At 44.9% G+C, this 14,363-nt stretch overlaps 1 pseudogene; it reads left to right on the top strand.

The window, feature by feature from the left end:
- Positions 1–1,675: 1,675 nt before the first annotated feature.
- On the top strand, positions 1,676–2,585 carry LOC115099634 (annotated as a pseudogene).
- The last annotated feature ends 11,778 nt before the right edge of the window (positions 2,586–14,363 follow it).

Raw genomic sequence — 14,363 nt, 5'->3', positions numbered from 1 at the left:
CTGCACCTTTCAGTTTCTTTCTATTTTCCTCATTTTATCAGTTTCCCTTTTGAAAGTTTAGTGTTAGAGCTGCAGATTTACTAATTGTCCCAGTTAGTTTAAATTTAATCATGTTATGATCACTGTTACCAAATGGCCCCACCACCTTTACCTCTCTCACTAAATCTTGCGTTCCAATAAGAATTAAATCTAAAATAGCTCCCTCTCTTGCTGGTTCCTGAACCAATTGCTCCATGAAGCAGTCATCTATTACATCCAGGAACTTTATGTCTCTAGCAAATCTTGATGTTACATTTACCCAGTCAATATTGGGGTAATTGAAATCTCCCATTATTATTGCACTGCCAAATTGGTTAGTTTCCCTGATTTCTCTTAACATTTCATCATCTGTCTGACCATTTTGTCCAGGTGGATGGTAGTATACTCCTATCACTATACTCTTACCCAAAACACATGGGATTTCTACCCATATAGATTCTACTGAGCATTTAGTCTCTTGTATGATCTTTATCCTGTTGGACTCTATACGCTCCCGGACATAAAGTGCCACACCCCCACCAAGTTGATCCTCCCTATCATTGCGATATAATTTGTACCCTGATAGAGCACTGTCCCATTGGTTATCCTCCTTGCACCCAGTCTCTGTGATGCCAATTATGTCAATCTCATTAAAACTGGCAAGGAATAGTTACAGGATATTTCATCTCATCAAACTGGCAAGGAATAGTTACAGGATATTTCATATTTAAGCCTGCATCATGTTCTGACTCTGAAGAAAAATTGCCTTCGTGATAGTTTTAAAGAATTTTTGTAAATGTGGTTAGTACGCATGGCCCCAAATTTACTGGATAATCATAACTGAAAAATAAAAAACAATTGGCATGGATGGCTTTTTTACACAAAGACAATTTTTTCATGAGTGGAAATTAATCAGCCAAAAAAACAACCATCTGGGGCAGAATTCAGAAAGAGAGCAAAACTGAAAGAGCAGGATGAAAAGAAAAGCAGCAAAGTCTTGAAACAATGGCTGTCATCAATTTTCCAGCAAGGAAATTCTGAAATTCAGTCACAAGATTTTATTGAAGATATTCAAAAATATGAAGTTGTAATGGAAGAATGAAATGAAAACAATGAGGAAGTTTCAGAAGCTGCACAATATGTAGATGTACATCAAGAGGAGCTTCTACATGCTGAACTTCCACTGTCCTCAACATTGCAGCCTCCTTCTTCTTCAACCCAACAGCCTCAAGAATTTTCTTACAACCCAGATCCAGCAAGTTGGATTATCAACAATGAATTACGTGATTATGCATAACAATATGGGCTGAATCAGAATAAAAATGCAGATTTCTCAAATTCAAGGAGGCAGTATGGTGACAGGAGCTGGTCATTTAATGGCAGTTGCTTCATCCACAAACTGGTAAACAATGATACGCAGGACCGAGGTTGGTTAATCTACTCGTAAAAGAAAGGAAGTGTCTTCTGTGGACTTTGTTGCCTCTTCCATTCTGATGTAAAGACCGAATCATCTTTTGTAAGTAATGGATTTAATAACTGGAAGAACATTTCGTCTAGACTGAAGGAACACGAAAATTCTGTTAGTCACAGAAATAACGTCCTTACTTTAAAACAAACAGGAGCCAAACTGGGAAGAATTGATCTGCAGCTAACTAAAATGCTTGATCAAGAAATTGACTACTGGAAAAATTTGTTACACAGAGTCGTAGTAATCATAAAAGCACTAGCTTCTCGAGGTTTGCCATTTAGAGGTTCAAATGAAATATTTGGGTTGAATAATAATGGCAATTTTATGATGATGCTGGAAACAATTTCTGCGTTTGATCCTTTTTTGGCTGATCACATCAGGAGATTTGGAAATCCAGGTAATGGACAGACATCGTACCTCTCATCAACTATTTGTAATGAGTTCATCGAGCTCAGCTAAGAAAGTACTGACCCATATTACTGATGAAGCTAAAATCTCAAAGTACTATTCCCTTGTTGTGGATTCAACTCCTGATATCTCGCATGTGGATCAGCTGTCATTTATCTTGCGTTATGTTAAGGAAAATGGGGAACCTGTTGAAAGATTCATCAAGTTTTTACCTAAGGTTGGTCACAAAGCCCATGAAATGTTTGAAGCTGTAACTAAGACTCTAAAGTATCTCCACCTTGATATTTTGAAATGTCATGGACAATCATACGACAATGCAGCTAATATGGCTGGTGTTTATTCAGGTCTTCAGGCTAGAATACTCAAAGTTTGTCCTCTTGCATCCTTCATACCCTGTGCAGGACACTCGCTAAATTTAGTGGGTACGCATGCTGTTGATCGTTGCACTGAAGCTACATCGTTTTTCAATTTGCTTTAAGAACTTTATAATTACTTCTCTACATCTCCAGCAAGGTGGGAAGCATTGAAGAAAAATAGCACCCTCACTGCAAAAAGCCTCTCCACTACACGATGGTCGGCAAGATATGATGCCTGTACGGCACTGAAAGAAGATTGGTTTGCCCCCATAGATGCACTGAAATACCTCGAAAGTGACGAAACCATAAAAATCAGGAACTCAAGCAGAAGCTAGAGGTGTGCTCATCAAGCTGCGAAGACTTGGCACAGTTTTGGGGAATGGTGCTGCTCAGATTATACGACGTGAACAAGTATGTGCAAAACATGGAAATTGATGTTCTGGAAGTTGCCGAAGTTCTACAATCACTAGTAAAGTTCTTGATAGAACTGCAAGAACAGTTTGATTTATATGAGGAAAAAGCTCTCAACATTTCTGAAAAGAAAGTATATGAGCGTGATGAAAAGCTTTTGATTCTCAGGAAACTTCAATCTGATGAGACACGTGATGGTGAAGTTCATTTAAGCGGGTGTGACAACTTCCGAATCAATACATTTCTAATGATAGTTGACAACCTTAAGGCAGAACTTGAGAAAAGGTCAGTTGCTTACAAAGAGTTTGGTGAAAGATTTGGTGCTATTACAACATTCTGATCGCTGACTTCTCCTGAACTTGAAGAAAAGGGAAGAAAACTGCTTTTGATTTTCAAAGATGATCTGGAACCTGCTCTATGCGATGAACTTGTCCATCTGAAATTTCACATAACTGATTGCAACATTGGGACTAAAAACTCCTTAGCACTTTGCAAGAGGCTACGAGAAAAAGGACTACAAACAATTTAACCAAATGTTGACGTTGTATTAAGAATGTTTGTCTGCACGCCAGTGACGAATTCCTCGGCTGAAAGTTATTTTTTCTTCTCTGAAAAGAATCAAGGATCATTTAAGATCTATGATGCAGCAAAATAAGCTGAATGCCCTTACACTTCTTTGCATTGAAGCAGATTTAACAAGATCTGTCAACTTCAATGAAACAATTGAAGCCTTTTCATGGACAAAAGTGCGAAGGAAGAAATTCTAGTAGATATTTAAGATGACTTGAAGAAATTCGATGGAAAGTTTTTTTTGTATGTGTTAATGTTATGCAATTTCATAAGTAGTGCAGTAGTGTAGTTTTGAATTAAAAATATATGGTTCAAAGATTATAAAGATTGTATTAAGTGCTTACATGTTTCAAAAATAAATTATTACATATTAAATTGAAAATTATAAATCAACTTTTGAGGGGGAGGGGGCGCAGAATTGTGCTTTGGCCTAGGGCGTAGAAATGTGTAAATCCGGCCCTGGCCTCTCTGCATGGCCTGCGGAGACGCTGCTACTCAGCGCTGTGCCCCTCCCTAGGTGCATGCGTGCACATGCACCATTGATGTTTAAGTAGGGACCACGGCGGGAACCTAGCTGCGGCCCCAGATGATGACGTCAACACAGCTACAGTATTTAAGCGCAAGCTCCGCTCCCTAGCATTGCCTTTGCAACAGGTCTCCTCGCTGGTCGAGTACTCATTGCTTCTTAGAGATTTGTCTCATCCCTGCGTTCCTGTTCCTAGTCTATTCCTGGTTCCTGTCTCCTTGTTCCTGCCTTGCTCCATTCTTCGGATTGCCTACATGGACTTTGACTCTGCTTTGCCTGACCTCGCCATTGATTTCTCCAAGCCCGGTCCTCTGCTTCACCTGACCACGCCATTAACTCTCTCCAAGCTCGGATCTCTGCTTCGCCTGACTACGCTATTGCCTATCTCTGGACCCAGACCTCGGCTTTGCCTGACTACGCTATTGCCTATCTCCAGACCCAGACCTCTGCTTCATCTGACTACGCTCGACTATCTCTGTGATCAGACCTCAGTCTTGCTTGCCACTACCTTCGGATTGCCGCCAGCCCTAACTCAAACCTGTTTCTCGACGCCTCTCCTGTTTACTCCCTGGACGTGGTTTATTCAGGCTTCGCCTGCTCTTGCTCGAGCGCCCCCTATCTGCCTCCGTTCCATTGGTGCTTGAGTTTCCAGGACACTACCCCGTCCAGAGTAAGACTGTACCATTTCTTATCTGCTGTCTCTGGGCTGAACCAATATCTACTTTGATTACACACCGAGGCCCTCTTAAATCCTGCCGGCCCCGGCACCCAAAGGCTCAACCCGCAGGGAACAAGGGCTGGTATTGGTGAAGCTCCAGCTGACCTCTGTCTATCAGCCCTCTTCACCTGCCGACGGTGGGGACCCGTAGGTCCCTACCTACAGGTTGCGTCAACCCCACCTTGACCCAAGGGTCCACCTCCAGTGCAACAAGAACTTGTTTTTGGAAGTGTAAAAAATTGTTTGTGTTTAGGGATAATAGCCTTTGGTTAGTATTTTTAAGTATTATTTATTTATTTTATTTATTTATTTGTGGTTTTTTATATACCGCTCATCGTTTGGAACATCTGATCGGTTTACAGTAGAACATGAAATTCAGCAACAGGCTTTACATATAACTTAGTGTTAGAATTTAATAGGGTCATTTTCCAAGGTGCGATAGCCTATTATTGCGTGCGTTAGGGCATTATTGCACGTGATAACACCCTAACACACACGATAATGGGATAATCATGGCGGTAAAATTAAAATTAGGGGAAGGGGTAGAGTTAGGGAGGAGTTTAGGGAAATGAGGTGTGTGGCACCGCTGCCGGCGATAATGTTTTGGACATTACGTTTGGACATTATGTTTTGGACATTATCGCCGGCAAATAGCACCACCTTTTAGCATGGTGCTATGGGGGTGACAGTGTGCGACACGACCACACCACAGCAGGTGAAACCGCACCGCCAAGATGCGGCCGGCTGCACACTAGCGCCCCCACCCCTTTTTTTCCCCCACCCCCTTTACTGCGGCAGCTCATCATTCTGCAGGGAATGATGAATCTAGGCCTAAGTTTGTAAAGTTACTTACTTGATCTGAAAAGGTGATAGTACTGGTTCCTGGCTACTAGTCACTAGATTGATTCCCTCCTGCCCCAGTCACTTTTTTGTAATACAGATTACCCTCCTTTGCCCCTACCCAGTTAGGAGGACAATCTTCAAAATAAGAATAGGAGTCAATTATTTATTTATTTATTTCGAAACTTTTATATACCGGTATTAGTGGGGACATCATACCGGTTCACATAATAACTGAAAGTTTGGAAAATACATTTCAACAGGGAGAATGAACCTGGGCGGGGGTAAACCAAAAGGTAGTAGGAGGATAGAGAAAACAAGAAGGTCATAACAAGAGAAATAATTTACAAATTTACAATGAATGTCTCCTTAATATAATATAGTGATTTAGAACAACATACTATTAACCCTCATTTTAGAACAGGGCTTCCCAACCTGTCCTGGGGACCCCACAGCCACTCAGGTTTTCAGGATCTTCACATTTAATATGCTGAGATAAATTTGCATATACTGAGTCTTCATGAAAATTTATCTCATGCATATTCATTGTGGATATCCTGAAAACCCGGCTGGCTGTTAGATCCCCAGGAAAGGTTTGGGAAGCCCTGTTTTAGTGACTGACTAATTTTAATGTTGTTGCTGATTATTCAGATATTACCACCACCTAGTTATCAATTTAAAAATCTTAAATTTAAAAGACATCAAATAAATAATTTAGTGAAATGTAAAAACCTTTTAAATTGAGAGATATACCTACTCCTTAATCAGCTTTTAAAACTTTAGCAACTCAATAAAATTAAGATGCAAACAAACGTCCAGTAGCAAGTTGGGGGCTATCCAGTGTTTTGCACCAAGTGACAAATGTACGATTATTTCCCTGTTGGTGAGAGGTTGTATGTATGCACCTGGTGTAAAGAGCTTCTGGCTCTCGGAGACTGAGTCCGATCTCAAGGTCAGAGTGGCAGGCCTGGAAGAGCTGAGGCAGACAGAGAAGTTCATGGAGGAGACTTTCAGGAACATAACAGAATGGCCTCAACTCCAGTCAAGCAGCCCTTGTGCTTCTTTGAAGAAGCAAGGTCACCTAGCAGGAGACCATCACCTTGGTGTGGAAAGATGTGATCCTGTAGCTAAGACCTGCCCTCCAGGTAATGCTTTATTCTCTCTCACTGAGGGGTAGATTTTCAAAAAACGCGAATAGGCGTACTTTTGCTGGCGCATCAGGCGCAAGCAAAAGTACGCTGGATTTTAGTAGATACGCGCGGAGCCGCGCGTATCCACTAAAATCCTGGATCGGTGCGCGCAAGGCTATGAATTCTGTATAGCCGGCGCGCGCCGAGCCGCGCTGCCTACCCCCTTTCCCTCCAAGGCCGCTCCGAAATCGGAGCGGCCTTGGAGGGAATCCTCTAACGCCCTCCCCTCATCTTCCCCTCCCTTCCTCTGTCTAACCCACCCGCCCAGCCCTGTCTACACCCCCCACTTACCTTTCTCCGGGGATTTACGCCTCCCGGAGGGAGACGTAAATCCCCGCGCACCAGTGGGCCTCTTGCGCGCCGGGCCGCGACCTGGGGGCGGGTATGAAGGGCGCGGCCACGCCCCCGGACCGCCCGGGGCCGTAGCCACGCCCCGTACCCGCCCCCAAAACGCTGCCGACACGCCCCCGAAACGCCGCGACGACCGGGCCCGCCCCCGACACGCCCCGACACGCCCCCCTCGGAGAACCCCGGGACTTATGCGAGTCCCGGGGCTCTGCGCGCGCCGGTAGGCCTATGTAAAATAGGCTCACCGGCGCGCAGAGCCCTGCTCGCCTAAATCCGCCCGGTTTTGGGCGGATTTAGGCGAGCAGGGCTCTGAAAATCCGCCCCTGAGAATCTCTCTCCAAGAGCATCTGCCTAGAAGGAAGGGTTAGGACAGCTATTGTAGTGGGTGATTTGATCATTAGGAATATAGATAGCTGGGTGGCTGGTGGGCATGAGGGTTGCTTGGTATCTTGCCTGCCTGGTGCAAAGGTAGCACTTGCCACCTAGATAAGATTTTAGTGAAGAAACATGTGGGTGCCAATGATTATAGGAAGGTTCAGGAGGGACATTCTGTAGGATAAATGTAGGATCTTAGGTAGGAAACTGAATCTCCAGGGTCACATTCTCAGAAATGCTCTTCTGCTCCAAGCAAAAGACCCCAAAGGCAAGCTGAGCTCTTGATTCTCAATACATGGATGAGACGATGGGGCAGGAAAGAGGGTTTTAGATTTGTTAGGAACTGGGTTTCATTTTGGGAAAGGGGGGGATCTGACGGGCTGGGCTCCACCTTAACTAGAGCGAAATCAGGCTGCTGTCACTAACATTTAAAAAGGAGATACAGCAGCTTTTAAACTAGACCATGAGGAAAGCTGATAGTTGCTTAGAAGAACATGGTTTGGAGGGATGCTTCTTCCAAAGATATGTGCAAACCAGGGAAGTTAGAACATTCCAGAAGAGAGGATAGGACTATATGACCAATTTTGCAAAAGGAGAAAGGTCATCAGTTTAGTACCACTGGGATCGGTACTTGGTCCTGTGCTTTTTAATGTTTGTAAATGATCTGGAAAAGGGGGTCAACGAGTGAGGTGATCACATTTTCAGATGATACTAAATTATTCAAGATTGTTAAAACAGTGAGTTGCGAGAAACTGCAGAAGAACCTTGTAAGACTAGGAGATAGAGCATCTGAATGGAAGATGAAATTTAATGTGGAAAAGTGCAAGGTGATGCACATAGGGAAATGTAATCCCAATATAGGTACACAAAACTGGATTCTGTATTGGGAGTTACTACCTAGGAAAAGGACCCGGAGTCCTTATGGACAGTACATTGAGATCCTCTGCTCAGTGCACGGCGGTGGTCAAAAAAGCAAATAGAACATTAGGAATGATCCAAAAAAGGAATGGAGTGTAAAACAGAAGATGCTATATTACTTTGAGTATTGTGTGCAGTTCTGGTGACCCCATCTCAAGAAAATCACGGAACTAAAAAAAGGTGCAGAGGAGGGTGACAAAAATGATGACGGGGTTGGAACAACTCTTCTATGATGAGAGGTTACACAGGCTAAGCCTCTTCAGCTTGGAAAAGAATGGCTGAGAGGAGTCATGATAGAGGTTTATAAAATTATGAGCAGGGTGGAGCGGGTAAATAAAGGACACTTATTTACCCTTTCAAATAATACTAAAACAAGGGGACACTGTGTGAAACTAACAACCAGCAGATTCAAAACAGATCATAGAAAGTACTTTTCACTGAGCACACAATCAAGCTGTGGAATCAGTTGCCAGAGGAAGTGATCAAGCAATTAGCATACAGGTCGATTCAACATAAAGTGCGGGAGAGCCGGCACTCTGTGTTGAGCGCCCACTCTCTGACATGCGCCCAGGCACCTCTCCTGGGCGCGTGATTCTCTATTTAAATTAGGGCCTGTGCTAATAAGGAGGCGCGCACTAACCCCAAACCAAATTTTTTCCGAAATTTGAGAAAAAAATCAGTTCGGGTTTCAGGGTCCCCGAACCAGAATGAATTAGGCAATTTCATTGAAATTGCCTAATTTGTCCTTGACAATAAATAGCACATCCCTAGTTGTTGGCATGTTTTTATTTTGTATTTGGTGAGGATTTGTCTGTATTTTAAAGGTCCAGTTCTTGTGTAACTTGAATTCTTGCTGTGAAAATGATGGTACTTATCTCTTCCTCATTTCAATTTTAAACAGACATTTGCTCTTTATTAATTTCATTTGCATGCAGAAAATGGTTTTTAACATTCTTGCAGAAAATCTTTTTTTCATTCACATATTTTATTGTAACTGATGTTAGTAGTAGACGATTGTTTTAAGGGATGGCTTTAGCTAATTTCCATCTAAGGATTAGGTTGCTTTGAGCATAAAATTGATAGGCTTTTTGCATCAAAAAACCGGCAAAAAACCCCCAACCACGCGGTGGTTGGGGTTTTTTTGCCAGTCCGCGGCGCCACCAAGCACCGACAGATGTGTCACATGCTCCCGGTCTCTCCCGCTGCTCTTCCTTCCCTGCTGCCGCCGGGCTATCAGCACGTTCAAGCCCAGTGGGAATGGCAGCGGTGCAAGAAGAAACTGTGGCACCCGTGGCTGGCCTTTTCTTCTTCCCCTGCCTGCCCCCGTGACCCGGAACAGGAAGTGATACGCGGTGCGCGGGAAGGAGAAAGGCCGTGCCACGTGGAAAAGTAGCAGCAGCGGCGGCAGCAGCATCGGCACCCGAGCAATCAAAGCAGACGATAATTGGGAAAGGAGACAGCAGCAAGAGCTTCCAGCGGCCGATGGGATTCTTCTTTCTTGGCCTGCGGGGGCTGGAGGAGGAGGAGGCTGCAGCTACCATTTGTGCTCGGGGAGGGGGGGGGGAGAGGAAGTGAGGGAGAGAAAGAGAGCGAAGCAGCCAGCCTGCCTGTGTGTGTGATTGAGTGAAACTGGTCAGAGAGCTGATGTGTGTGTGTATGTATATGTGAGAGACAATGAAAGTGATTGTTCAGGGAGATGACTGATGTGTATGTGTGAGAGAGAGAAAAAAGCATGGAAGTGAGAAATCTGGGTATGTGAGAAAGCATGGGCATAAGAACCCTGGTGTTGGGGGGGGGGGAGGTGTGAAAAAAAAGTATGGGAGTGAGAAGCCTGTGTGTGTGTGCATGCATGAGAGACTGGTTGGTAAGGTGACGGGGTGTCTGAGAGAAAGAGACTGGTGTGTGTGAATGTGAGAGAAAGAATGTGATTCAGGGAATGAGAAGTCTGTGCACATGGAGAGTGAGCATGGAAATGAGAGAGACTGGTGTGTTTGTGTAACAGAGAGAAAGTGATTATGGGAATGAGAAGCCTGTGCATGTGAAGAGTGAGCATGGGAGTGAGAAACCTGGTGTGTGTGAGACACAGCATGGGAGTGAGAAGCCTGTATATCTGAAAGAGAACATGGGAGTGGGAAGCCTGTGTGTGTGTGTGTATGCATGAGAGAGATCAGGTGACTGGTGTGTGTTTGTGTGTGTGAGAGAAAGAAAGTGATTATGGGAATGAGCAGCCTGTGCATGTGAAGAGTGAGCATGGGAGTGAGAAACCTGGGTGTGTGTGTGTGAGACACAGCATGGGAGTGAGAAGCCTGTATATCTGAAGAGAACATGGGAGTGGGAAGCCTGTGTGTGTGTGTGTATGCATGAGAGAGATCAGGTGACTGGTGTGTGTTTGTGTGTGTGTGTGTGAGAGAAAGAAAGTGATTATGGGAATGAGCAGCCTGTGCATGTGAAGAGTGAGCATGGGAGTGAGAAACCTGGGTGTGTGTGAGACACAGCATGGGAGTGAGAAGCCTGTATATCTGAAAGAGAACATGGGAGTGGGAAGCCTTTGTGTGTGTGTGTGAGAAAGAAAGTGATTATGGGAATGAGAAGCCTGTGCATGTGGAGAGAACAAGCATGGGAGTGAGAGACTGGTGAGTGTGTGTGTGTGTGTGTGTGTGTGTGTGTGTGTGTGTGTGTGAGAGAGAGAGAGACAGAGAAAGTGATTATGAGAGTGAGAAGACCATATATGTAAGTAGAACATGGGAGTGGGAAGCCTGTGTGTGTGTGTGTATGGCATGAGAGAAACTGTTCAGGAAGGTGACTGGTGTGTGTGTGCCAAAGACTGGGAGATGATTGGTGTGTGAGAGACAGAAAGTGGTCATGGGGGCATGACTGGTATGGTGTGTGTGTGTGTGTGAGAGACATGGGCACTAAGGAAGAGGACCATGAGTATAGAGCTTAGCTTCTACTGCTGCTTCTGGTGTGTGCCATGGCCTGCATGGAAGGGGAGTAGGAGAGCTGCTGGAGGGGGTAAGTAAAGGTGGCCTTTTAAGTTTATCTTTCTTGATTAACTGCCATTTTAATTATTTAATATTATGTGATGTCTGCTTTTTTGAAATATTTTATTGGTGTTTGGAGAATGTTTAATAGTTTTTATGAATTTTTAATTGTTGGATGTTATTCTGTTCATAGCTATTTTGAAACATTTATTCTGCTTATTAGTATAGTTTTACAATTATTTCTGTGTGGGGATGTATAGCTGCTTGCTAGTTCCTAATAAGAGGTGTATTGGTTTTTAGGACCTGATTTAATATTTGTAATGTTGCCTTTTCATAGATAGGGTTGCTCCTGTTTGAGTGTATTCTATAATACAGGTGTAACTGTGTGCGGATTAGTTTATGTGCATTACTACAGATCCTGGGAGTATGTTAGGTCGGTTCTGTGTCTGTTACCGAGATGAGATATTTTACTAGCATGTAAGCGTTTGTATCAGTCTTATTTGTTGTGTTTTCTCAAGAGGACATGCATTGGTGGTAAACTGCTGTCTTTTCATAAGTAGGGCTATTGAGCCAGGAAGTAGAAGGAGTTTGAGTTGCTGTTTCCGAGATGACACCAGAACCAGAATATCTTTTTTGTAGGGTGAGTTGTATGGGGAATGTCATAATTCTGGTTTACATCCATTATTATGGGTCCGGGGGGTTCCCGTGGATGCAAACTGTACTTTTACATCTAGCCCCGTGACGATCATGGGTCAGTGTGTCATGCATGTGAGAACCTATGGTGAGTTGAGTCACATTCACATTATAAATGTCGTTATTAAATGATGAGTATGCACTAAAATCCAACCCCTTCCATAACCCCGCCCCATATGACCAAAGACCCGCCCCTGCCCCACCCCCACCCCGCCCTGCTGGGCCATGGAAAAATGGTCTTACTTGAAGCCGGTCCCTGGTGCAAAAAAGGTTGGGGACCACTGTTCTAGGGCACCTAGCAGCAGCAAAGTTTCTGGTGCACCAGCAACTTCAGCAGTCACTCTGTGTCTCTACTATGAAGAGGCCTATATACACATTATTCATTGAATGGTGTAGAGTGGTTTTATTATGGTCAGTAATGCTCATATATTAATGACAGTGGTGTGGCTTCTGTGTTCCCTCCTCCTAAACTGTTGACACAGAGGCATTGCAATCTGATAACCCACATTCCCAGCTCTTCAAGAGCAAAATTAGTAGCCCTGAGGCTTGAATACCTCCCACCCACACCATCTGACAGCTGCACAATTATCACACTGGCACAGGCAATCCTCACTTAATCCTACCCCACTGGCTCCAAAGATCCTAATGGTGCTGGCTGACATGGCGCTCGCAGGCCTTAGAGCCCCAGTCAGCTCTAGGGTGGGTGAGAGGGCTCATCGGGCCACAGCAGGCCCAATTTTCACCTAGGGGCTATTAGAGGGAGGGAGAAATCTGAATGCCTCATTCTGAACATATATGCTAGATCTTGTTTCCATTTATTTAACAGCAGTAAAACAATGGCTCTGTCATAGTAGAATAATGTTAAATGTGAACAAGACTAAGGTAATGATATTTAGTTGCTCCTCATCCTGAGACATTCCTTCCATTTTTTTTATTTGATGGTTATTTCATTCCTACATTAAATCAAGTAAAGAACTTAGGAGCATGGCTGGATTCCAATCTTTCTTAACATATGCATGCAAAAGCTGTAGTTAAGGTGATATTTTTCAACTAGGAAAGCTTTGCCATTTAAAACCATATCTAGCAATGACTTTCGTCCACTGATGCATGCAAGTGCTTCTGCTGCTGTCTCTGCACTATTGTTGTTCTGTCTGTTAAGGGCACGTCCGATAGCCCAGAATTCTGCAGCACAGATACTGGTCAACACTAGTCCTCAGGAACACATTACACCAGTCTTACATTTATGACACTGGCTTCTGGTTTTGTGGAGGATTAAATATTTGAAGACCACCGACTATTAAATCCACAAACTGTGGCTAGGTGCAACCATCCCCCCCCCCGTTGTCCATAACCTGCCCTGAACTTTGGGTTCTGCAACTCGTTGCTTTCTTTCTTGAAATCTCTTCCATAAGGTTAGAGAGTAGAGATGTGAATCGGAACCGGAATCGGTTCGGATTCCGGTTCCGATTCACATCGTGGTTTTTTTTCCGTCCGGCCCAATCGCGGTTTTGTTTATCGGCTGCGCCCGAGCCGATAAACAAAAAACCCACTCCGACCCTTTAAAACTAATCCCTTAGCTTCCCCCACCCTCCTGACCCCCCCAAAAACATTTTACAGGTACCTGGTGGTCCAGTGGGGGTCCCAGGAGCGATCTCCCGCTCTCGGGCCGTCGGCTGCCACTAATAAAAATGGCGCCAATGGCCTTTGCCCTTACCATGTGACAGGGTATCCGTGCCATTGGCCGGCCCCTGTCACATGGAGGGAGCACTGGATGGCTGGCGCCTTCTTTAAAAATGGTGCGGGCCATCCAGTGCTCCTACCATGTGACAGGAGCCGGCCAATGGCATGGATACCCTGTCACATGGTAAGGGCAAAGGGCCACCGGTGCCATTTTGATTAATGGCAGCCGACGGCCTGGGAGTGGGAGATTGCTCCCGGGACCCCCACTGGACCACCAGGTACCTGTAAAAAGTTTTTTGGGGGGGTCGGGAGGGTGGGGGAAGCTAAGGGATTAGTTTTAAAGGGTCGGGGTGGGTTTAGGGGTTATTTTTGTGTGCTGTTTTTCCCGCCCTCCCCCAAAACGATAAGAGAACCTCCACGAACAATATCGGGGGGGGGGGGGGTGTTCCTATCGTTTTGGGGAGCCCCTGATTTCTGACGATTTTGAAAATATCGTATGATATTTTCAATCGTCCGAAGCCCGATTCACATCCCTATTAGAGAGAAGGTCTTCTTAGTAGCTGGTCCTATCCTCTGGACCACCTATTAAGAAGTATCGGGGTGCCCGGGGTAACGTAGGTGCCTGGCATGAGCCGTGCTGGCACCCAGAAGAGGGGGTGGGGGGGTAGAGTTGCCGCCCTTCAGTGACATGGCGACGACGTGCCTGCAGATTGGCTGGCCTGCGCTGACCCATTAGTTCACTTCTGGGGCGGGCCGGAAACCCATTGGTTCCCTGGGGGACGGGGCAGCCAATAGGAGAAAACCTCTCCTTTGGCTACCCTGGAGCACCAGCAGCCCTGCCCTTTGCTCCTCCGCCTTGACCT

The sequence above is a fragment of the Rhinatrema bivittatum genome, chromosome 9 (genome assembly GCF_901001135.1).
Source record: "Rhinatrema bivittatum chromosome 9, aRhiBiv1.1, whole genome shotgun sequence".
NCBI classification, from domain to species: Eukaryota; Metazoa; Chordata; class Amphibia; order Gymnophiona; family Rhinatrematidae; genus Rhinatrema; species Rhinatrema bivittatum.
Note: the sequence above shows the minus strand (reverse complement) of the source record. Positions and strands in the feature narration are given on the sequence as shown.